The sequence below is a fragment of the Xiphias gladius genome, chromosome 7 (genome assembly GCF_016859285.1).
Source record: "Xiphias gladius isolate SHS-SW01 ecotype Sanya breed wild chromosome 7, ASM1685928v1, whole genome shotgun sequence".
Classification (NCBI taxonomy): domain Eukaryota; kingdom Metazoa; phylum Chordata; class Actinopteri; order Istiophoriformes; family Xiphiidae; genus Xiphias; species Xiphias gladius.
The window spans coordinates 22,744,903-22,770,320 of NC_053406.1; the positions used below are offsets into that span (position 1 = coordinate 22,744,903).

Here is a 25,418-nt window from a genome sequence, read left to right on the forward strand (position 1 = left end):
GTACAAGACACTTTTGAATTTTTAATGATTAGCCTCAATTCCCTCCCTAATCAGGGAAGAAATTTTTCATTTACATTATGAGGAAGTTATTCATCCTCAACCTCTTTGTTTTTGTCTGTAGTTCTAACATCACTGGATTTGAGATCATATTAAATGGTATCAATATGGTTAGGGGAAAAAAAAGAAAAAAAAAAGAGCCACTTTCATTTATTCTCCGCTTTGCCTTCATTACTACCCCCACACATTATGGTCAAACACACACCAATGCTCAAATGCAGGTTGTACCTGCAGGTTGTACTTGCCAAAATGTCTGACGAGATAAGAAATGATGAAAGGCTCCGTGCTCAAACAAAAGAAAAGTTCCCTTGGCGGTATGGCAGCTTTTTTGGGCTCGGTAAGACGGAAAGTGATGAAACACTTGAGTAGAAGGAATGTCAAACCAAACCAGAGAAACTCTGGCCAACAAAGAAACATGATCACAAAACTTACATCCCCGATACAACCGGCCCGCAGGCCTGCAAAGCAACTAAGTATAGCCGCGCCACATGGCTAATTAGCATTACTAGCCTGCCTGCCACCTTACCTGTTAACTGGCTCTGACAAGTCTGCCAGGTGTCGGCATTGGCGGCGTTTGTTGAAATATGTTGTGATGACTCAGGTGTGGTGATACACCAACACCTCACAGAGCGACATAAGTTCCCACTGGTGCACATATGGGACATAGGGACCTCACACTCAGAGGGGGAGCACAAGGCAGGACACACAATAGAGAGGGAACAACAGGTATACAGCATCTCTACATAAGAATACATCTATTCTGTCACTACAGCATATTAAACCTTTAGCAAGTGCAGCACTCCATGGGCTGCAGCTGCAGATAAGAGTCCAGCAATGTATTTAAGCAAAATACTGTAATGTGGTTGTTCCGAGAGGGATGAGCCTGTATAATAAGGTCCTCGGCATTACGGAGCACGAACAAGGCTGCTGGGGCTGAAAAGTCTTGTCTACAATATCACTGCAGTGTGCGATGTGGCGCACTGCACTTCAGCTGTCGATAAGGCTGTGATCATGCAGAAAATGCATGCACCTTATTACCTACGCCGAGGAGGTTACGTTTTCAGTCTCATGTGTTGGTCTGTTTGTCTGTTAGCTAGCATAATATAATTGCCCACCTCTTAGTGTTTCACAGAAGACCTTGATCCCCAAGGCAGATGAAAAATTTTCTGACCGTTTTAATAACAAATTCGGAGGAATGGGCAGACTTCCTGGAGGTGTGTGTGCTCTCTGAGCGCTTTCTAGTTCTGTTTGTTTCATTCACTGTTTGACTCCTCACATCCTGTACAAAGTAAGTGCTTTGGTTTCCAAGACACAGACTTTTGGGGCTCTGCCCTGGGTGCCCCTAGTTCGTGTGTCTAAAGTTAAGCCAAATAGCATAATAAATATGTAAAGTAGCCCTTGAAGTGGGCACTATCTCAGCTGAGCTCTTGGACAAGATGATAAAGCTCTCTGGGGCCTTTTCTCCCAGGCAGGATGTCATGGAGCCAAATCTATTGCAAAATGGGCTGGCTTTCTGCTGTCCATTTTTATTCACAACACTGTTATCCTTGTTGTGTTGGCTCATGACGCTTGTAGTTTTAAAGCCACAAATTCATATGCCTTCTCTCGGACGTTCTGAGCTCTTGCCGTCCATGTCAAAGTATTTAGAGTTGGAGTCTTGATTAGGATAAAACATCATGTCTGATCGTAGCCCTCTGGAACAGACACATGTTGAAACAGCAATATAATGCAACAAAGTATGACGTCCTCTAAAATACATAAAGAGGGTGAAGTGATTAGCTGAACTCAGTCACAAACCACGTTGTCCAATGTTAGTGTAAACTATCTTAAACCTGCAACAATGGAATACTGCAAATTGGACTTTTGGCATTTCAGTTTTGCATCTGGCATTGAAATATAAACATTTTTAAAATACTTTATTGATCGTTCTGAATACTTCAGTCTAGATAGAACTGATGCAAGATACTGCAAAATTCACATTCACATCCTCTGTAACATTGTCAGTGTTTACTTTTTGCTATGTATGACCATCAAAAGCTTTTCTCAACGGTCCCTGCTTGCTATACCGGGTGACAACGTCAAAACTTAGGCAACGGATCAACAAGTTCATTTTGATACAATGCTGACATGTACTGACACAAACGCTGCCTGGATGGTAGGAAATACTCCAAAGAGATATGCGTTCTCTCCAAAGAAAACCATAAGATTATATAAATAACGTTACACAATTTTTAGCTAATGGACCATAAAACATGCCAAAGCATGCACGGAGATATAACCCTAACAATGATCAACTCCAAAAAGGGGCCACATCTGGATGTGTCATCAAGTCACAGCTGGATTTACACCACTTGATGGCATCTTAAGTTGGGCCGCCCAGTGAGATGAAACATATGCGTGGCGTGGAAACTTGCTGAAGGGAAAGACAGCAAGACTGCCAAAAGCAAAAGACATTAAGGCAAAATATATATATATATATATTAAATTTCGTTTTGTAACATAAAGAGAAATTTACAAGTCAGTCTGATAAGATTTAACACCATTAAGCTTCCCAACTTGAGTTACACTGAGCCCTGGCATGCGTTTTCTGGAGTCTAACACTTGGACTAAAAATATTTGTGGCAAGTGGTGACGTTCCTGACAAAATGTGAGACTGAAATAGGAGTTCATTCGAGAGCTGATTTCTGATGTGATGATGCAATGTGAAAACTCCATGAGCAGCCATATAAGAGACTCCGACTTGAAGTTCCCTACAGTTCCAGTGGTTCTGTGTTGGTCCTAAATAAGAAAGAGTTTAGATTAGGCCCCAGTCATTGGAATTATTATCTTTATAGCAATGATAACTCTGAAAGGCCACTGGCACTACTGTTATCTCCTCATTACTGCGTACTGAATCAGCAGTGACCAAAAAAAAAAAAAAAAAAAAAAAAATCTTCCTCCTTAGCTCTTGTGGGACAAAATCTTATTAAGTTGGGGTCGGTGGGGATTTTTTTTTTTTTTTTTGTCTTTTTACAGCCCCCCCCCCGGTTAGCTTTATGTATCTGCGCACTGGTCGCCTACAGGGCGGTGGCTGCGCAAGCATGTCCAAGAGCGGGACGGTCTGTGGGGAGTTGAGGGAGTTGTCATGAGGAGACACTGGCGCCTGGCTGCAGCGCAGCATCACGCACACCACCTTACCTGCGTCCGATCCCGGCAGCCCAACTTTCAGTGAGCGGCTACATGGCTCGCTCGGGCCAGTAATGTATACCGACCCTCTTGGAGAGTGCGCCCACACACGCACGCGCACACACACACACACGTACACACACACACACGTACACGCACACACAAAACACAGCCACACACACACTATTCTGCCTGCACTTCAACCCAGTGCGCTAACTGGCCGTGCTGGAGACAAAAGCCTTACTCAAATGCGGTGTCGGACATTTCGAAGACTTCTCGTTACCTCTGCAAAATAAATAAATAAATAAATAAAAAAACCACTGAATTAACGTCATGCGTGAAATACCCCAAAAAAAGCCCCAGAAAGCCCCGACAGTGTGACTTAAAAACGATCCGCTCAATGACACCGATCTCACAAACAAACAAGACGCACGCCACCAGCTGCCGTAACCTTTCGCGCATCCCCGTGTCAGCTTCAGGGGACATAGCTGGATGAACAGACAAACGGGAGGCGACCGTGGGCGACTCATCTGCACCCCGGTGTCTCGGCTGTCACTGGATACCGAAGGGAGGGCAACATCCAAGTTGTCTCCCGATACCACAAAAAAAAAAAAAAACTTGTGCAGCCGCATTCTGCTTTTCACTGCGCCGCACAATTCAACTTCCAGGCATTCCAGCACAGTGGGCTCCGGGAGCGGGCAACGACAGCCGTCCTCCGGACAGAACTGCTGCGCGGACACGCATCGTTTGGAAGGGGGGGGAGAAAAAAAAAACAAGAAAAAAAAAGAAAAAACCCCCAATCAAACCCCCTCTGCGCTGAATACCTGAACTCACGTGTTACATGATCACATCTGATCTTTACACTTAAGGCAGCCGCCACCTCCCCGCACACCACGCCCGTCTACACAGCAGCATCCAGCGCTCACCTTTAAAGACGCTCGCACAGAGGCTGTAAAGGATGAAGATCAGCTGCCGCTTGACAATCATATTCTTCTCTTTTCCTTCACAATTCTACGTCGAGACTCCACTCGATTGGTCTCTTTCCTCTCTCTCTCTCTCTCCTCCGCGGGATGGACTTATCCAGGTAAACGGCGCAGTTTCGCACTGACCGGAGTTACATTGATGAACTCTGCCTTTTTTCCAGAGAAGTCCCTGTGTATTTTTCGCAGATCCTGGGGCAGTGATTACTGTGGTGAAGCAGGACGGCAGAGAGGACGTCGGCAAAGTGCAGCTCCTGCCTCCCTTTATTTCCTTTCTCTTTGACTCGCTGCAGAGAGCAAGAGTCCCGCCCACGCTTTTTGACTAATGAAGACGCTTCACCAATGGAGAACACCTAGAAATAGTTCCAATCTCTGGTAAACTGTCAAAAACAATTACACGGTGTGACACGAGGGTTTACCTTCTTACATCAATGTCAAGACAACAGGCCACTGCAGGGATGCAGTAATAGTTTAGGCCCCACATGTTGTTTAATAAAACATGATCTTCCTCTCAGAGCCCTTCTGAGGCTCTAAAAAGGAAGTCGTGATGATGCTCTCCACTCCATGTTTACCGTCAGTGTGAGTCTTAGCTGCCAGAGTGCAGACATCCCCCACGCCGGCGATTTGATGCATTAAAACATGCCCACAGCTGGAGAAGAGCTAGTTCAACACTTTCGGACGCTTTGGAACAGCCTCCCCTGAGCCATGACAGCTCCGTGAGCGAGCACAAGCCTGCGGTCAACGCTGGGCAACCTCAAGTGGGTGTCACTGCAAAAATCGACAGGTACTATCACGTGAAAAACATTTCACAGCGCACACACTTAGTGTCGCTCTTGGAATCTTGGAAACGCCATAAAAGGGACAGTGGGGGCTGTGACAAAAGAAAGACCTGCCCATGTTGTATGAAAAGGCGGTTGCTTTCCCAGAGGTTGTGACCTGGTTTCTGGGTGTGTTTGTCAGGAATCAGTGCACAAGTGCAGGGAAGGTTAATACGCTCCTAGACATCCCCCTTCCTTCAAAGGTTCCTGTGAGTGGTGCACAGAAATGAGTGTGACCATCCCTGAAGACAGAGATGGGGGGAAAGCAGCGGCTCCAGCCAGGGATCGTTTACTAAGCCCATCGCGAGGATTTTACACATGGTTTAACATGCTGCCGGGCGAATTTGGTTCAATTTTGCACAGTGGCCTTCCACGCCACTCCCACTTCAAATCAAATTGCTGACCTGGCCATACCACCTGAGAAAAAGCCGTGGTGCTTAAAATACATTCCAGGCTTTTAAATCATTGGCCTCTCTCTCAGTAGGGATAAATGTAAACGACATGTGAAGCTCCACCGTTCATTATCTAAACAAGCAATCAGCTGGATCACTAATTTTCATTGCCAAACAAGAAATGAATGCAGCATTTTTCAGCCTGTTCTAATCCATTACAGCTTTTAATCAGAGCGGTTCAAATGGGAACCTTTTACTAAGATGTGTGCTCACTCAGTTTTGTATGCTGATGCTGCGTTTTAGCCTTTTAACTTGGAACCATGCACATCTCTAATCCCTGTGGAGCCATTGTTGCCTTTCTGGACTATAAACCCTTGAAGGACTAAGCATTCTTGTGTGACATACATTCTCTATACAACTCACTTATGATTCAGAGCAGAACTATACAAAGCTAATTACCATGAGGATGGTGGTAAAGAATCAATCCCATGTGTCCTGAAGGTCAATTCCTCGTCATTTCATTAGATCTCTGAGAGCAGAATTCTACTCATGTGCCTTTTAAACAGCGAGAATTTATTGACCATGTGGGTTCAGCAGAAAAGCACGGGGTGCTGACATAGATCTGTAATGCAGAGGAGCATGATCCCCTTTTCATTTACCTCTGGGACTGCATACTACCTTTTGTGCTTTGTATCATTTAAAATGCCCAACTGTTTGCATTGCCAGGTTTAAGAAGGTCACCAGCTACACTTGAGAATGTCGTCAACCCTACTGAGACCCAATACAATATAAAATGGCTTCATATCATACCGCTTTTGAACCTTAAAAACTTCACTGATAATGCTGAGTTTCAAGCCTGCGAAGGGCGAGAATTTAATAGAGAATCAAAACAAAGCAAAAGACAAAAGTTTAGGCTAAGCTGAAATACATTAATATGCATTAACCTGTCACTGATAGCATTTAATCCTCTTCACTTATCCAAAAACAACTAATCCAGACACACTTGGTGCACAATCCATTTCAGGATGGGCCTGAATGACAGCGGTCGTGAAGGCTGAACGCTTTATATAAATGGTCCATTTCGGGAGATGTAGTGCTGCTCAAAGGGCGTGGGCTATATCAGTCTTGGTGTCACTCAAGCAATAAATACTGAACCCAACTACATAATCCAGATAAAAAATTAAAATCTGGGATAATATTTTGCTTTAGTGTTAGTGAGTTGACATGTAATCTTTCAACACCTAAACAAGAGCTTCTTAACAACCACGAGGACTCTGACTCCCACTTTGAGTTGATAACCTTGGTATGTTCTTCTTCTACATCTAGTTTGAAAAAGAGAAGATTTTAAAAGTAAAACTGTAGAAAACAATCTTTTTTCTTAAGTTTTAAAAAAAATAAATAAATGATATATTATACATATATACACACACACATACAGACACTCACACACATATATACACATACCCTTTAAAAGCTTACATAAAAACTGAATTCACATTCAATAATGTACCTGTATGACACTCAGGCATTAGAAAATACTGTATATTGTAAAGGACACAGGGCTGGTCCGCAGCACTGTTAGCTTCTGCCTGGATTGTGAAATGTACTATAGCCTGACTGATAATCAGCCAAATATCAACCCATCACAAATATACTGGTATCAGCGCGTAGTATATCAGCCAGAAAGTATTAAAAAAAAAATTACAGTACAGATGTTTGACATATGTTTGAGGATATCTGAGGTACTAAACATTGTTGCCATTGAATAATTTATCCACCAGAGAACATTTACAAGTTCATTTTTCAACAATGAAATCACCTAATCACTACAGCTGTTGGTCACAGCTCTTTAATAACCAAATTTGAGGGCTTGATATCAAAAAGGTTTATGTTCTTTTCTATGATTACAGACTTACTTAGATACTGGTATCAGCCTCAAAAATCCAGTATTGGTTGACTTCTGTAATCTATTCATATCATTCCTCGGCAGGTGTAGCAAAAGCAAACCTTAAACTATCTCAGCTGAACAGTAAGAGATTTACATCGGGAAAAAACAAAAGTGAACCAGTTGTAGAGGGAAACTTCCTATACGCTTTGACAAGCTAAGCACTGGATGAGTTAAACCTGACAAAGGTCACTTTAACTTTGCCGGTGTTGAAGAAGATGTATAAAAGCCACAGAAGAGTTGTGCACATAATTGAAACTGTTGTATTAAATAACGTTTTCCCCTGTATTCATGTGTGTTGCTAGGACTCAGAAATACCATGAAATAGCAGTGAGATTAAAATGTTCAGTTTTCATACTAATGAGCTCCCAGAACACTCTTAATGAATTCATTCATAAGACTCAATTAAAAGTATCACTCACAAACGCATTTCGGTTTGGTTCTTACCTGGAGGGACTATTAAACATGTAATGGTACACATTACACATTGTGTTTTATACTAAGAATACAAAGACTATCGCTGTGAAAGCCTCGCCAACCCTCAATCCCTTTCGTATTTAAATAATGCATATGCTGTCACTGAGATTACAACATTTAATCTCATTTTTCATCAGACACATTTTCAAGCACTTCTGTCTCCCTCTGTTGAAAGTTGAAAGTTATTTTACTTTGAAAGAGTTCCTTGCCGATTTGACTGAGTAGGAACGGAGCTGCGTTCCAGAACTTTTTCCATGATTGTGAGACTGAGTCACAATTTACTGCAACATTTCAAATAGCTGTAAAAGATATATTCGCTTCATATTCTACCTGTGAATATACAAGCAGTGTTTGCATGTCATTTGTGGATGATACATACCTCTAATTTGCCGCTCACCTCTTATGTTCTTGATCATGTAAAAGAGGTAGCAAATGGCAGCATGCTTAAGAAGGATACTGAATATTTTAATTAGCGCTAAGATGCTTTATTATGATGAGATATGCACTAATATTTCTGTCCACGCTTCAATCATTGTCACTGTTCTGCATCATGCGTCTGCGTAATGATGTGGAGGGGTTACATGTAGACAAAGATGAAAAGGAGTATCCAGAGTTAATACTATTTCTCTGAATGATGTGTATGTGTCTCAGCTGTATCACTTGCATATTTGAAGGCCAATGCTGTGTCAAAATAACACACATTCATTAGTTTTATCGTCTTCAAAAGCTGTACTCGTTTCACTGAAGTTTGTAGAAATAGTAATACTGCAGCTCATATATGTATGAGGTGCCTTTCCACCGCTGAACTGCGGGTTAAAGCTCAGATCAGCTGCACAGCACTTTGCATACAACTCTCCATATGAGCCTGTTTCTTTAAAATCCAGTGTGTCTGACACATACTGTACATGTTTTTTTCCTGTCAGTGCTCCACTGGGAAATAACACCTTCTCTCTCAAGCTTTGTAAAGCTTGAACTTTAACGGCGTTATATAATGAAAGCTTTATCTTCTTGGTGTATTTCCTTATGCCTGTAGAAATATTTGCCACTGATGACTGGTGGGAATAAAATTCCATCTTTTTATTGCCTTATTGATGGGACAGTGGGAATCGCTACATTTGATAATGGGTTTTCTGTACCAGGCAAAGAAAATGCGAGTCAGCACCCTATGGATGTTATTATATGCGTCAAAATTAGAAGTAATCACTCAAATACGTTGTCTGGAGATGTATGCACCTCAAAGCCACTCCCCACAGTATTTTAATCTAAATTCAGCATCACATATGCACAAATATATGCAGTGTGCCATGTCATGATTGTCGCACACACATGATTACCATTTTCTAATATAATTGTAGCCAAACGTTTGTCTAATCTGATCAGCTATCTAACCTAAAAAAATGCACTCTTTATATCAGCCACATGCTGTCAACAAGCTGAGGCGTCAGTCAGCTTGACGAGTGACAATCAAATCAAAAGCGATTCGGCTTTGTGTGGCGATGCCGCAAACAGAGATAAAGGGAAACTGAAGCCTCTTTAATAACTTGAGACCTTGAACAGACGTTACACAAGGAGAATTCATATTGGCTTCATCAGACTCTAATGAAAACTATTTGCATTTGCACTATATTTTTCTATAATAAATGATATACAGTAAATTCCCCTGAGTGAATTTAAATTTTGAAAAACTTCACGTAGTTCACTTATTGGTTTAAAGAGCTAAAGAGGGAAAAAAATATCATGTACATTTTACAATATAATGCAAAATAATTACATTGTTAGTTTACAGTACCCCAAATTAACAGATTTGAATCAACATGTCTCATTCTCTACAAAAGAAGTAACAATTTAGGCTTTACAAAAGAAAAATTTGTTTTGAGGGCTGCAGCTCCGTTTGTGACTTCAGCACTGTGTACGTTACTCTCTGATTCGGTCACAGTCAAGTTCCCTACGCTAATTTTAGGGGAAAAGTCAAAATTCGTTTTTTTTAGCTGTAAGCAGTGGGTTGTTTGGACGGACGTTAAGTCTGCTGCACAAGCCTATGTAGGGCCAGGGCAGTGGCCGGTGCAGTCTGTGAAAATACTCAATTTAAACATTGGTTTCACCCCGGGCAAACATTTTATCATTTGACCAAAACAAAATAAAAAAAATAAAAAATACTCCTGGATAATGGGTAAAAATAACAATTTAATTTTTCTTTCCTAAGGTTTGCGAAGGGCACTATGTGACAGAATCACAAATTAACATACTGAGTGCAGAGGTCATAAACGGGTCCAGGAGAGCTATTTTATTTGATTACATTAGGTTGCGGTGTTGCTCTTGTGCAGTGCCAACCCCCAACCCCTGTCCCTGAGTCAGGCCTGAGTCAGCCGGGTAAGAGTCAATGTAGGCCACAGGTGGTCAAGACCAAAACATGATCAATTTGCTGAGTAACTCTCTAACATTTGGAACACGGACTGACATAAAAGCACCTTTTTCTGGGTTCTACTCTGAAAAGTTATCCAGAAACTTAGTAAGTTGAAACAGGCCCCAGGACAACCATGTTCTCCTTTTGAACTATTTAACAAACAGTACTCTCTGCTCCTCAAGATTATTGAAAATATAACTCAACAAACTACATAACCTTGAAAAGTATTTTAATGTATAATGAAGTGATTTTTCTTAGAACACACAGGAGTATAAACATTTACGCAATATTTCTTAAAAGCCCTATTTTCCAACCCATCCTCAGTTTTCAAGTATCCTGACACATATTACCGTTTTGGCTGTGAGAGTGTTTTTGCTTGAGTAAAAATATTTCAGCACCATTTAATGCAGAAGTGCTTACAAGGACACCCGGCAAAGTACCACAGTGCACTGCTGTATTACTCAAATCACAGAGTTACTGGGCAGAAACTAAGTATGGCTTATTAATTGCAAATGAAATGTTAAATAAACATGGTAAATAAACCCCCTAACCTTATTTTCTGCTGAAACTACTATTGAAAGATTAGTCATCTTTGGGCCAGGAGAGGAGCATGGTAATTACTGTATCGTTACTGCACAGCTCCAGGAGCGTGGAGCGCTAATAATTCAATCAATACTGGCCTTTTGTCTTAACTTTACAAACCAAGTATCTTTTCAAGGACACACACTGCCCCCGTGGGACCAGTATGGAGGAATATTCACGCAGACGCTCCTCGCTCCATCTCCCCATCCTTGCCGATACAAACAACACCTATTGCCCTGGTTATGTAGAGTGAAGTGCTTTGTGTTAGGGCTCACGTCCACGATAGCCCGTGGCAGCTGGTGTTCTCACAGAAGACTGCATGGAGAATGGGATGATTTCAGGATTCAGCTGCCCGTGGTGGATTTCTCACTCGGCGCTTATTTGGGCCAGAATCGCTTTAATACGGACTTGCGTAAGATTAACACCGAGATTCTAAGTCTCCATTCTCAGTTTTGTTACAAGCTGGTCAGTGTTGCTGCCATTTGCCGTCATTAAGCTGCTCTGACAAAAGCAGCCGAATTAACATACGGCTATTTAGTATTTGTATTTGCGACTGTAGATTCAAGCGCCGATGCGCCTGTTGTGATAGTTAAGATGTCTGGAGGAAAATAACACGTCACTTCAAACATTAAGCTCATTGAATCACATTCGTCAGTATAAGGAGAATTAACATTTAACAACATAAACATGAAAGTAGTCTGATATTCTATCTTTAAAATATTGTGATGTGCTACATCTCAATATGTGAAACCTAAACGGTTCCATCAATCAGAAAGCAAAAGAAAAAAGCACAACACCTGGTGTCTATCAGATGGTGTCAGGTGTCTATTTCTTCTTTATACACTAAATGAGAAACAATGAGTAACAAGTTTTAGAGGGACTGCTCGACTTCTTTGGCAGTCTGACATGGCAAGCGCTACCAAAACTTTTGATACTTGGATAGCTGTGTTATACACAAAATTATGATGCCAGTGTCTCATAGCTCATCAGCACTCTCTGCACCTCCTTTGCTTATCTTTGCATAACTACACATCCTGGTCATGTTTCCTTTCTCCTCCTGACCATCTGTTCCCTGCTGCCAATCTTCTGAGCGTGCCAGCTTCTGCCTCTACATCCTCTCCCTACTGAGTCAATCTTAGTATTGATATCATATTCTCCCTCTCTCCTTCTCTGTCCCTGTCTCTGTCATCCTTCTCTCTTTCACACGCACACGCCAGTCTGTAGTATAACAGAACTGGAAAAACAGTCTTGATAACTATGGCAGTATGGAATATACAGTTTGGGATTTGTGCCATAGATCTTGAACTTTTGTAAATTGGCATCTGGATACATACTGAAGAAACCCAGACTAATACTCAACATATATAAGGATTAAATAAATTGCTAGGGTTTACAATAGCTTGTTTACTTTCAGTTATTACGGTTCTTATAATAATTTATATTTGTTAGTTTAATACAAAAGTGAGTTTTGTAACATGTATTTGAAGTTGTGATTAGAGCTGCAACAATTAGTTGATTACTCGAGTAGCCGATCAACAGAGAAATAACAGGCAACTATTTTGATAATCTATTAATCGTTTATAAATACTCTGACTCCTCAAACCTTGTCCCAAATATCAGCACCCATGGGCTCCTCCAAGCAGCAGCCTAGCACTCTGAAAAGTAAAATTATTTAATAAGTAATATAAATAAGCCAACAAAGCAGGAGAAGGCTACAAGAAGAAATCAAAGCCTTTTCAAGTAGCCGTTTCCTCAATTCATAATGTATTGAAGAAATGGCAGTTAACTTAAAGGGGGTCAAGTTGAGGTCTGGAAGACCAAGAAAAACTTTCCGAGAACTGCTCGTAGGATTTCTAGGAAGGCGAATCAAAACCCTCGTTGGACTGCAAAAGACCTTCGGGGAGATTTAGAAGACTGTGGAGTGGTGGCACACTGTTCTACTGTGCATCGACACCTGCACAAATAGGACTTTCATGGAAGAGTCATCAGAAGAAAACATTTCCTGCGTCCTCACCACAAAATGAAACGTCAGAAGTTTGCAAAGGAACATCTAAACAAGCCTGATGCATTTCAGAAACAAGTCCTGTGGACAGATGCCGTACACCTTTTTGGCCGCAATGAGCAAAGCTATGTTTAGAGAAAAAAGGGTGCAGAATTTCATGAAAAGAACACCTTTCCAACTTTTAAGCGTGGGGGTGGATCGATCGTGCTTCGGGCTTGTGTCACAGCCAGGGGCACGTTGAACATTTCACTGGTAAAAGGCAGAATGGATTCAATTAAGTACCAGCAATTCTGGAAGCAAACACCACACTGTCTGTGAAAATGCTGAAAATGAAAAGAGGATGGCCTCTACAACCGGATAATGATCCTAAACACACCTCAAAATCCACAATGGACTACCTCAAGAGGCACAAGCTGAAGGTTCTGCCATGGCCCCCACGGTCCCCTGACCTAACCATCATTAAAAATCTTTAAATAAACCTCAGTAGAGCAGTGCATGCAAGACAGCCCCAGAATCTCACAGAACTGGAAGCCTTGTGCAAGGAAGAATGGGCGAAAATTCCTCAAACAAGAACTAAAAGACTCTTAGCTGCTACAAAAAGTCTTTACAAGCTGTGATATTTCCCAAAGGGGCTGTCACTAAGTACTGACCATGCAGGATGCCCAAACTTTTGTATCTGACCCTTTTCCTTTTTTCTTATTTTGAAATAGTAAATGACGGAAGTAAAAAAGTAATCTTGCTTAAAATATTAGAGAAATGTGTCATCTTTAACTTTATGCCTTATGGAAATCAAATCATATTCTGCCCGCTTAACTATTCCCAGTAACATAGAAATTTTGACCGGGGGTTCCCACACTTTTTCATACCACTATATCCCCGGCAATATGGCTGAAATACATACCATAACATCTATAAGAAATGTTTTTTAATACTAATTTACAGTATATCACAGTGTGGTAAATGTCTGCAAAATCACATATATAATAATTAGATTTATGTTTAAATAAAACTGTGTTCACTTGATGTTAATTCAAGCAAACAAATCTCTTCACATATGTACAACCAGAAATATACAACAAAAAACAATTTTGGTGGGTTTTAATAGCAGTGAGCCTGAGACTACCAGTTTAGACAAAATAGTTATCTTAAATGATACAACAATATCATAATGATATGATTCCAATGAAAAGTAGATAGAGAATGATAGTACCCATGAATTTCATACCCTTTAACTGATCATATCTGCTCTCACTGAAAAAATTCAAAAATTATGTCTATATATATATATATATATATATATATATATATATATATATATATATGTCTATCTATATCTATATGACTACATATATGTAGATGTGTATACATATATACATACATACATATATATAAACCCCTATACATGCACATATACATATAAATACACACACACACACACACGGTTGGTTGTAATGTTATGGCTGATCGGTGTATTAAGAACTCTAATGCCTGCCTCAGGCTTTTAAAGTAATGACTAATACACTCTTTGCAAACCTCTGAAAGACTGCTGTAAAACATCTCAACCTGAACAGTGTTATTCATGTGGGTGCAGAAATACACTCTGGTCAACACACTAAACTGAGAGATACGCTATCCGACCAGTAGTGTTTGCAAATTAGAATTAGTATGTTGTTTGTTTCCAGTGTTGCTAAATACAAGCATCAGACATATGGAAGTTACCACCAAGTGAAATTGAAAAAATTACTTTCATAAGTTTTGTTTTGGAGAAAAAGTGAAATTCAATCAGTGCATTATGCATAAGTAATACATAATTCATACATAGATGAAAATTTCATCAAGGAAACATGATGACTGAGGTACACGCAATTACAAGCTTTGCTCACATCAAAGTAAAATAAACTGATATAAATAAGTGATGGTATGTAAGGAAACATGCATTCAGGCTAATAGATGCTCCTTGAGAATCCAGAGTATAAGCTGTATAATGATGTTTTTGGTCAAGCAAACTACCCCACTGACAAATTAATACAGTATATAACAGCCTGCTGATGTTTGAATTTTTACTCTTACCCAGAATTTGAGAGTGCACTCATGTTTTAGCTGTTTGAAACTTTAAGAGGTGTTTTGCGAACAGCTTGTCAGAACACACCAGGGTGATTGGAGTTTGTTGTTGTGCTGTATGCTAACCGTGGCTTTGTTTGCAGACCTGACAGGTGCCACGCCAGATCCATTAGAAAGGCATTAGCACCTCTCCCCTAAAGAGAGTATTTCGGCATGTCCTCTTTGGTCAAAACAAAGCTGCTAGGGCAGCAATGCCAGACCCCAGAGGACAAGTTGGCACTCTGCCCAGTAAAAACCTCACCGAGAATTACAAAGTACAAGAAATGACCTGGACTTCGAATTCTAAACTTCAACTTCATCTTCTAGTTTTATGTCCCCTGTAAAGTGATTAACCTTCATCATATTTTGGTACCAAATATATTACATGTACTCAAAGTGGAATATTTTACAGTGACTGCACATTTACTTTGGTCCAATCAACACATTTTTCTCTCAGAACTTGTGCGTTCAATTTACAATTTCACTTTTTTCACTTTCACAAAGACATCTGGTTTAGAGGTGAATTAGCCTTTTCAGCTAATCGCTAATTCACCTCTAGAGTCTATTAGTAGGGTGCACTACCTGCTGTTTCTCAAACTGTGCTGCTAATTTTAGATGACTCTCTAGTCACTGTACATGTAAAACAAGGTGAACTCCAAAAACAAAAGCATACCTAACATTAAGCCTGTGATTCAGCACTAAACACCGACAATGAAAGGATTTTTAATGTCACATCCTGTCAAAATAGATTTACCAATTTGTGATTTTCATACAGTTAATTTTTTCACATTAAAGCACCAGAAAACAAAACTAGCCTTGCAGATGATAATAATTTCCCCTGGGTATTACCTCTCACTAACAGTGCAAGAAAAAAAAAAATCTTGATTAGTTCTCCTGTGATTTGTGTGGCACTCTGGTATATCTCATTTACTTGATAAATATTCCAGAACCATTCCCATGAAACTTTTGATTTCAGCAGTTTCATTTGACACATTTCATGTGCCCTTTTTGCGGGTAGATTTTGATTGATTTCTCCAAATGAAATGTCAACATGTCATGGATCAAACCAGTTTCCCAGTTTTCGTATTGTTGCCTAGAAAATTGGGAAGGAATTCACCTGACAAAAAGAATGTATTTTTCCGCAGGGGTGAGGCAATACATCAAAATGCTGTGATTCTTCTGCCAGACAGAAAGCAAACACTGATGTTACTTTCAGCATGTGCAGCATTTCATTTCGCCAAGGAATTTGTCAGTTATCTCAATATATTCTCTCTGTCTGTGCATTCGGGGTTAGATTCGTGGTCTCGACTATCATGAGTCAGGAATCGGTCGTTTTCTGTGAGGTACATAGCAGTGAGCCATTTCCAACTGTGCTTAAGTTTTTCAGATTTAGCCCTAGGTAATGAAATGCAACCTGTATCGCTGTGAATGCATCTCATTCGAAATGATGAATACTTCAGGTGCTATAAACTATAATAAATCTAATAGTCTCATGCAGCACCGTGGCAGGGAAAGGGAGCTGGGTATAGCAGCTAAATCTGCTTCTCTTCCCCCCAATCAATTAGATCTGTGAAATCCATTTCTCTTTGCATGTTTGCTCTTGTTTGTAATAATTACAGCCTCCACCCCAAACAGGCACGATAAACACCACCTGATTTAGAAGTGTTTGTTCAGATCGGAGGGACCTGCTGCTTGTCTTGCTGTTTATAAACCGTGGAAATCTACAGGGATTACACAGGCTCATCACCATCTGTGGCATTACCCCAAAACAGGTCTGCAAAGAGAAGAGCCCTATCAGGGCACTGAGAGGAGAAGGCAAAGTCAGACTGACATATAATGGGCTGCTCTCACCTCATCTGCAGAACAATGCCATCACCATTAATTGGGATGTTAGCAGAGACTCGCTCACACACTCAAACACTCACACACACTCACACACACTCATACGCACGCACACACACATGCTCTGTACAGTATAGTATGGCTATGTATTTGAGGAATTTGGACTGTTTTTAGGCCATGGTTGCACATTTATTAAGAGCTACCATGTGTAACTTTTCTTTTACCTCTTATCACATACTGTATAAAATATTGATTTCTCTGTTACACAATTTAAAAATGCTAGACTCTGCTGTTTTTAAATGAATACATAGCATCACTAAAGGCTAAATCCATCCTGTTTTATTTACAATATTTTCCTTACAAAGTTAAAATTTGATTTATTCTTGTGCGATCAGATGTTCTACTGTTAGCAAGGATAAAAGAACATTGTAAATGTTTCATAAAACCGGTTCTGTTTAAATAACTGTGCCCCAAAGTTCACTTACAAATACATTTCACATGCAGTTTCACATGCGAAACGCAACGCATGAGAATAAAATTTCAGGATATTTCCAGCATCACAGTTCTTCATTTCAGACAGAGATCATCTCAAAGAGAGGTTTTTTGAAGGCCACAAAATAACTTTATTGACTTTTGATTGAAAACTGTCACAAATCAGACTCAGTATGATTTACAAACACTGTCAACCCATCAGTGACAACTTTGGTTACCATTTAAAAACAGAAAATAATACAACATTTTGCAAATCAACTTCTAGTTTAATTTTAAGATTAGATTTACTGATAAACTCAGTTACAGACACAGTACATTTGTGAATGTGTGCCCAATCGCCCATAAATGCACAACCTGCATATTAATGGGATGCAAATGTAACATTAAAAGCCCTATATACTCCTCTGATCTTTGACTAATACGTAGTATGCAGCAAGAACCTATTTCTAATATTCCTAACAGTTGAGAGGAAAATAAAAAGAAGAAAATTAGCTGGTTCTTCCATAAAATCAACTCAGTTAACTACAGCGTCTTTTCATTGTCTGCAAGAGTTACTACAAATGCAGGTTCTTATCCAGAGCGCTGAGAAAAACTTTTCTACAAACACAGGTCCACACTGAACTATGTACGCTAAATCATAATATTTAAATTTTTCTGAAAAGTGTGACTTTCCCCATATGAATAATTAATTGTCTTACAAAAACTCTCATTATCTACCTATATATAATCATTCACCACATCTAACCACTATTAGTACTATATGCAAAACAGACCCAGACAAGATAAGTTTTTCCAAACGAGACTGGCGTTGTTCTTTATTAGTCACAGATTATTTTTTTAAATTTATTTTAATCCCAGTTTTGTAAAGGTCTGATTTGGTTAGGCCGGTCTCATGAGTAAATCTGTCAGCAGCACATTACCGTTCATCTGTGATGTCCACTTCACTAGCCTAAATATTGTGGATAGACCCCGCAGTGTTTCCCCTACATGCAAACGGCGGGAATTATGAGCCCCACTGTGGAAATTTTACATGGTTCATTTATATATACGACAAAATGTAACAACCGCAACTTGTGCTTTCTACACTGCACACTACACAGTGTTTCCAAATGCCCATGGCGAAGTGATTGTTACAAGCCATCTAAATCCTGTGAGGCTACACAATAACACCATTGCACAGCCATAATACCTGCACATTTCACATTAATTACTCAGGTTGGCCGTCTTATTAAACAGATGATTAACTGATATCTGTAGGGCATACTACTGAACCTTGTGCAGACATTGCACCTCGGTTGGGTTGGCGCCCCCTGTGATCAGGATGTGAATGCAACCAATTTCAATATGTTTGTGCATATTTGTATACACGAAATAAAAGACTGTGCTAAAACCACAAAACAGGTTGCCAACTTCAAAGAGGTAGTGGTGCAACTTTGGCCTGTACACTTACCTTGTGTTGAGGCGCTTCATTCTTCGACATGAACAAGCATAGTGATATGGGCCTCCAGAGCCCTTTAAGTGTGAAAAGCTCAGACAGACATGACAAGGAGAACATGAAAAATCCTATCTATAACAATTCTAACAGGTCCGGCATCTGTGACCCACAGCTAAGTGTACTGACCCAAAAACAAGCACCTAACATATTACATTGACCAAGTGCTTCCCACTACAATTACATTTAAGTCGATGAATTTCATCTTTAGACTCTCTGTAACTATACTACATTGTAATCTTCACTACACAGCCTTGGAGGAAGACAGAAGCAAATTAGATTCCAGATGATTATCAAGGTAAAGACAATGACAGGAACCTGTTCATAAGACATTAACTAGCATTAAGCTCATCTATTAAACCTGAAGATCAGGTAATAAGACATCAAAAGTGCCTTTTCTGTGTTAAATTTGTTTGTTCTTCCTATTTTCATGATATGTTCTCAGGTTTTCTTCCACAGTCCAAAGACATGCAATGAGTAAGTTTTACTGGCGACCTGTCAAGGGTGTTTCCCTGTTTATTGGAAAGTGCATGCTGGGATAGGAACCTCCCAGCAAGGAAGTATGGATATGTAGATACGTGATGATTTGTACAATACTAAATTTTACATTTCACCAATGTTACACCATTCAGCAACAACATTAAAAGCGGTAAGTGGTTTTAATGTTTAACAGCTGATCAGTGTATTATAACTGCAGTTCTATCCCTACATGTCAGTGTCTCAGCAATGTTTAAACTTATTAAAAGAAAGCTTTTAAAGGGAAAAGAAAATATAAAGGTCATCCCAGAAATTGTAATTTCTATTCAAGTAGAAGCTAATTTCCAAACACACCTCAGGATTTAGCGTTTCCTGTTGTGATTGTACAGGAACGTTGTGATATTTGTTCAAAGAAATTAGGTCTTGGGATGACATTTTTAAGTGCTAATGCTTTTGCTTCATACAGTTATTAACTGAATCAGAAACTCTTAGCACCTTGTTGAGTCTTTATTCTTCTTTTATTCTTTAAAAAGCCAGATACGATAAAAAGAGATATCATGATGATGTGTTTTGACCTTTGGCCTAAGTATAGTTTAACTAGAGCGTATTTGTTAATATGAATACAAAGCAGTTGTACATGTTACAGCTTCACCTCACCACTAAAATTATGCACCTACCCACTGTCAGATTTTTTATTTTTAGCTGTACCTCTGTGAATATATTCTCAAAGGTCTTTGTGGCATTTCCAAGGACTATTACTATCGAGGCATGTAAAAACAAAGAACAATGACAAAATGTCAAAAACACTGAGAACCTGTGTACTTGTTTCTAGTACTTATTTTGCCATGTTGACTTTGTTTCTCTTATTAAATGACAAAAAGTCAAAAATTTAAATCCTTTTCATGGCTGTTTGAAAGCACTTAGGCATTAAATTCACCCTCCTTTGACTTCATCAACTAGTTGAAATTATTCAAAAAGGCCTTGCAACCAAATAATTGGTTCAGAGTGCAAAGAAGGAATGACAACTAATTCACCTTTTACAAACCTGAACTTGAAATTTGTGGAGATAATCATATGTCAGTCTTTGTAATGGAACTCTTTAAAGGGAGTCCAGCAAATTTGAATGGTAGGATGAGGCCACAGAAGGAGGTTTTTATAGTGTGAGAGCATAAAATGAACTTAAATGGACAATATTAGACTGTCTTTTATGGCATAACGAAAGACTTGTCATAATTCTAGAGTCCTTCTGAGAGAAACAGACGTCATAGTTAACCATTGTACCAGTTATGGCACTGATGGTTCACTATTATTTAATATAATGTTGAAAGCATGAGATTATAAATCCTGACCAGTGCTTTTCTATTTTAGTAGTTTATTCTTTGTGATATTCAGGCCCCATCTCAAAAGAGCTTTTAAAGTTGAATATATCGTATATAATACACAGTTGACAACTTGGATTTGGATGCAAAAGCCTTATTTGGTGCTCTTTGTTTATCTACCATTCAACTGGACTGCTGTCCAGTTTTAAATTCACTTGCTTCAAATAACCCCCATCTCGCTTCCATGGTCTACAGAAATTATAGCTACTATATCTCCATATTTTTTATTCAATAGGGTTAAAAAAAAGATCATTTTTTTTAACCTGTTGCTCTTTTTGAGAGATACATCAACATTTTCTTAAAACTCCAGTACGATTTTAAAGTGCTACATAGCACTGAGACAGGCCTTCATAAAGTAACAAATGACCTTCTTCTAACAGTGAATGCTCGGGAAAGTTTGATCTTAATCCTTATAAACCTCAGTGAGGCTTTTGATACTGTAGATCATGCAATTTTAATTGACTGCCTCAAGCTCTGGGTGGGTATGAGAAATACAGCAATGTGCTGGCTCAGCTACTACATTTCCCATAGAACCTTTTCTGTCTCTGTAGGCAGTTTATCATTCTCCTCATCAGACATAACTTGCGGGGTCCCGCAGGGTTCAATTTTAGGTCCTATCTTTTTTTCCTTGTATATGTTCCCACTTGACAGTAACATCCGTAAACAAAACGTCTTTTTCTGCTGATATAACTAAGGGCTTCTTGATTGTATCTCCAGCTTTGTATCCTTCTTTGTCTCTCTCTTTCTCTGGGTGTTTTTTTTTTAAATGGCCTGGCACAGGACACAGATTTATAGGTATAGGATAAGTATAGCAATAGGATAATTGTTAGCGCCACAATTTTTAAACAACTGAAAAACTAATCCAATGGGCCCTCCAATCTCTGCAAATCTGACTCATAACGAACTAGGAAGTTTGATCTGAAATAAAAATATTGAGTAGTGGTATTTGACAGAAACCTTAATTTTGGACAAACAGGTCAAAAGGGTAGAAAAAGAGTGCAGTCATGCTTTTTACTGAAATAAGCTGATGTTAACCTCTGCAAACAAGATTTGTTATCAGCCCTTTGAATGTGGCGCTCCACAATGACAACTTATCAGGGCATCTTTTCACCACCTACCAACTCAACCCTCATAAGACTTTATTGATTACATTTAAAATACTGACAAGCACTGGTAAGAACAGCATCTGTCACAACAAAACAAATTGAAAAATAGCCAGCTATATCTTCAGCTTTGTGTATCATTCTGGCATATAAACCCAACCGAAAAGTTGGGGGGATTTTTGATATCACACTCCTTGGCTTTTGAACAACCTACGAGAAGACCAAGGGCTAGAAAAGATTCATCATTATCATTTTTAACTTGTTGTTCAAAACATTTTTGGCTTTATGTCATGTTTTATTGAAATTACATTATTTTATGTAGTGTTTTTTTTTAAACTTAAAGTGTAACTTCTCCCCCAGCTGTGAGCCTAACTCCACCCACTCCATCGTTTTGAAAAATGGTCAAAAGTGGGCAAGGAGCTGAAAGAGGGTGCGGGGGGCATGGATGTGTGAGGCAAGAGATGCTCAGTGACTTCAAGGCACTGAGGATGGCACTTGGAGGTGTAAGTCTTTTTGCCTCCAGAATACACTGAAGCAGACATTAGTGTGGTGGAGGACCATGGTGGTCCCATGCTGTACAATTTGAGCCATTGGCCTCAGTCCCAGTAATGCCAGAAGCTGGAGCTCTCAGAGCCAAGCGTCTAGTTAGAATAGCACTCTAAAAATGCCAATTGCAAATGTACATAGCAGTGTGTTGCCATTGAGGGACCTGCTGCCATTTGCAAAAAACATCATAAACCCCTGTGAATAATGGGTCTTGATCAGTATGTAATGAGTTCGGTGCCCACTCAAGGACGGGTGCTGGGAAAGGTGGGCCACCCACCTCTGATTAGAGGACGTTAACATTTTTTTAAAATATAAATTTCATGACGTAAATAAGTCCTAAACAGTTGATTCTATGTCAGCATTGGCCTTGCAAGGTTCAGGATGACTTAAAACAGTAGGGGGCGTGTTGAGCCAATGCTGATTTTTTATAACTTTGGTAAGAAATGTAAGCACCAGTACTGATGTGTTTTCAATTGCAGTACAGTCATATCATTTTGTTTACAGCTAAAAAAAAACATGCTTAAGTGCGCAGTACCTCTTTAAACACATGTCCCAAAATCTTAAATTCTGATAATATCTAGGCTCTGGCCTCGCCACTTGCCACACCCATACACTGGGGTGAGCATAGTAGAAACCAGAGAGAGACTATAAGGAATTTACGGTGTGGGCCATTATGTGGTCATTCAATAAAGGCTCTGCAACCATTGTGGTGTATATATAATGTACTGAATTAAGATGGATAGACTTAAGACCACCAATCCATCTGAAGCAGCAGGCTAACAAAATTATTATCTCAATAAATTCATATTAAAATCCCAAAACGGCATAGACAGCCTCTTCACGTGAAGCTAGAGTATTTCGTTTCAACAGCAGCAGATGACCATCAGTATTGATATAGCCACAACGTCAGCAATGACTAAAACTAAGTGCAGCAGCAGCAATATCCAAGAGATTGCGTTTGAAGTCCTAAACAAAAGGTTCCTCTGCAGAACTGTCTATCTTGGGCTCAACCACTGAGCTCCAGGACTCTGACTTCTCCTCCTTCAAAAAGAGATGGATTATGTTGGTTCTTACAACAGCCAAACGGATGCTACTGAGACACTGGAGGAAGAAAAGCCCGCCCCATTGGGAATAGTGGTGTACAACAATAGCACAGTTGGCTGCTTATGAGAGAGTGACATACTCTTTACTGTATAAGCCTGATCAAAACAAGTTTACGTGGGGCCCTCTCGCCAACTAGTTATCTGTAACTTAGTGGTCAACTTGGTAATCCAGTGTTATCAATGGACTGTTGTGCTTATCCTTGGAGAAAGTGTCAGTGTTGGTCTGTGTTTGAGTGAGTGCACATTAAGTTTTGATGGTTCTCCGATTATGTGAATCGACCCCTGTCTGACTTATTTCTGTATTAAACCTTCCATAAAATGTTCATTACAAAAAAAAAAAATAAACAAAAAAAAAAAAAAACAGGAGCTCAGCAGTTTAGATTAAATTAAACCTATTCGTAATGGGTGAAATATTTCCAGGGCTTTGCCGAATATGAAAGGAAGGTGTCGACGAAATGTGACTTTGACTGCGTATTGTGTGACAACAGCCATGGTGAGTTTCCATCAAAGCCATTATTAATCATACGAATGGGCACTTTGCAAACCACCAGCCATTATTATCTTTAAAGCTAATGCACAATATTACACTCTACCAGGAACCCAAGTTGGCAGTGTCTAACCAACTCAGGCCATAACGCTCAAATTTCACAACTACAGCAAAAATCAACAGCGTGAAAGCATCATACTGCGGGTGCCAAGCAAGAATCAACGGGAAAAAGAAGCTCAGCCACTGGAAACAAGTGATGCAAAAGCCCCATAGCCTACTAATAATGCAACTCAACAGAGCCAAGGCATTCACTCACAAAGTGCGCATTAGCGTCAGCAGCACTCACTTTGTTGAAGTGACTCTTCGGACGGCAGGGCAGAGAGCTCCTGCTGCCGGGTCGAGGTTCACCTGTGTGGCCCGACGGACGACAGAAGTCCGCCGAGTGAAGGCGGAAGGAGCGCCACGCCATTCTTGGACAAATCCCCCGGAAGGCCATCGTGAAGTAACGTCAGACTGCCACAGGCAAGCTAGCTTAAAACAAAACAAACAAACAAACAAGCAAATAAACAAACAAACAAACAAACAAACGCGACAGCAAGTGGCAGAAACAGCTTTAGGAAAGAGTTGCTTAACGGGCAACGTAAAAATACGTCCACGGCATCGCGGAGTGAAACGCCGGGCGGGCGGTGAAGGTTTGAACGGGCCGCCATTTGTAAAGGGTGCGTCGGATATAAATTGAAGCAGGGCAGAGCAGGTCGTGTGGAAACGCTGAGCTCCGTGCGGTCGCCGGTGGCTGGAGGCTGGGCGATGTTGCCGCATTACTTATCTTGCCTAACACCTCAACTGTTTTTAGCGATGAAATATAGAGATTAGCCTCTCTAGTGTAATGGAGAATTAAAACACCATTTATTTATCTATTTATTTGTTGGTAAATGTCCTGGGTTTCTTTGGATTTCATGCAACATCAATGCATTACATTATATTGCATACCTCAGCATTTTGAGGATATATTGTTAGGACAAAATAATAAATAAACAATTACACACATTTTCTCATTTTTCTTCTCGTTCTTTTGTCTTCTCTAAAATAGGTATGTGTGTCCTAGACACCCAATCAGTAAATGATCTTTATGGAAGTTTTCATTTAAAGCCTGCCGGAATGGAAACGTTGTAATTGTTAATAAATTTTGTGGCTTGGAGTCAGTGTGCAGCTGTTATTTTCTTTTATTGATGCTTCTGTTCAATAGCCTCACAAATTTATGTGATGTGCATACTGCAGCATCAACACTAAAACCAGTAACTGGTTTTAATGTTTTGGCTGATCAGTGTATAATTACACCACTTCAGTTATTATTTAAATTACCTTGCCTGCGCGCATCACTCTGTACACAGATCAGCATAATAGATGAGTATATGGCTTTAACCAGGCCAGGAATTATTGTAGGAAATATTTGTGTCTGTCTATGTTTTTTTTTTCTCTCTTTTTTTAAAAAAGCACAAAGGAGGTTTCAAGTGTTATGCATAAACATATCAGTAACTTAAGAAAACATTATATTATCGGGATTAAAAAGAGAAT

General features: G+C 39.7%; 1 protein-coding gene across 1 annotated transcript in view; it reads right to left on the reverse strand.

The window, feature by feature from the left end:
- LOC120792086 (cell adhesion molecule 2-like) overlaps positions 1 to 24,239 on the reverse strand; it is a 166,066-nt gene extending 141,827 nt beyond the window's left edge. Inside the window, exon 1 of the mRNA XM_040131116.1 lies at positions 24,190 to 24,239. The gene's annotated coding sequence lies outside the window, so the exon portion shown is untranslated. The remainder of the gene's footprint in view (positions 1 to 24,189) is intronic.
- Between the last annotated feature and the right edge of the window lie 1,179 nt (positions 24,240 to 25,418).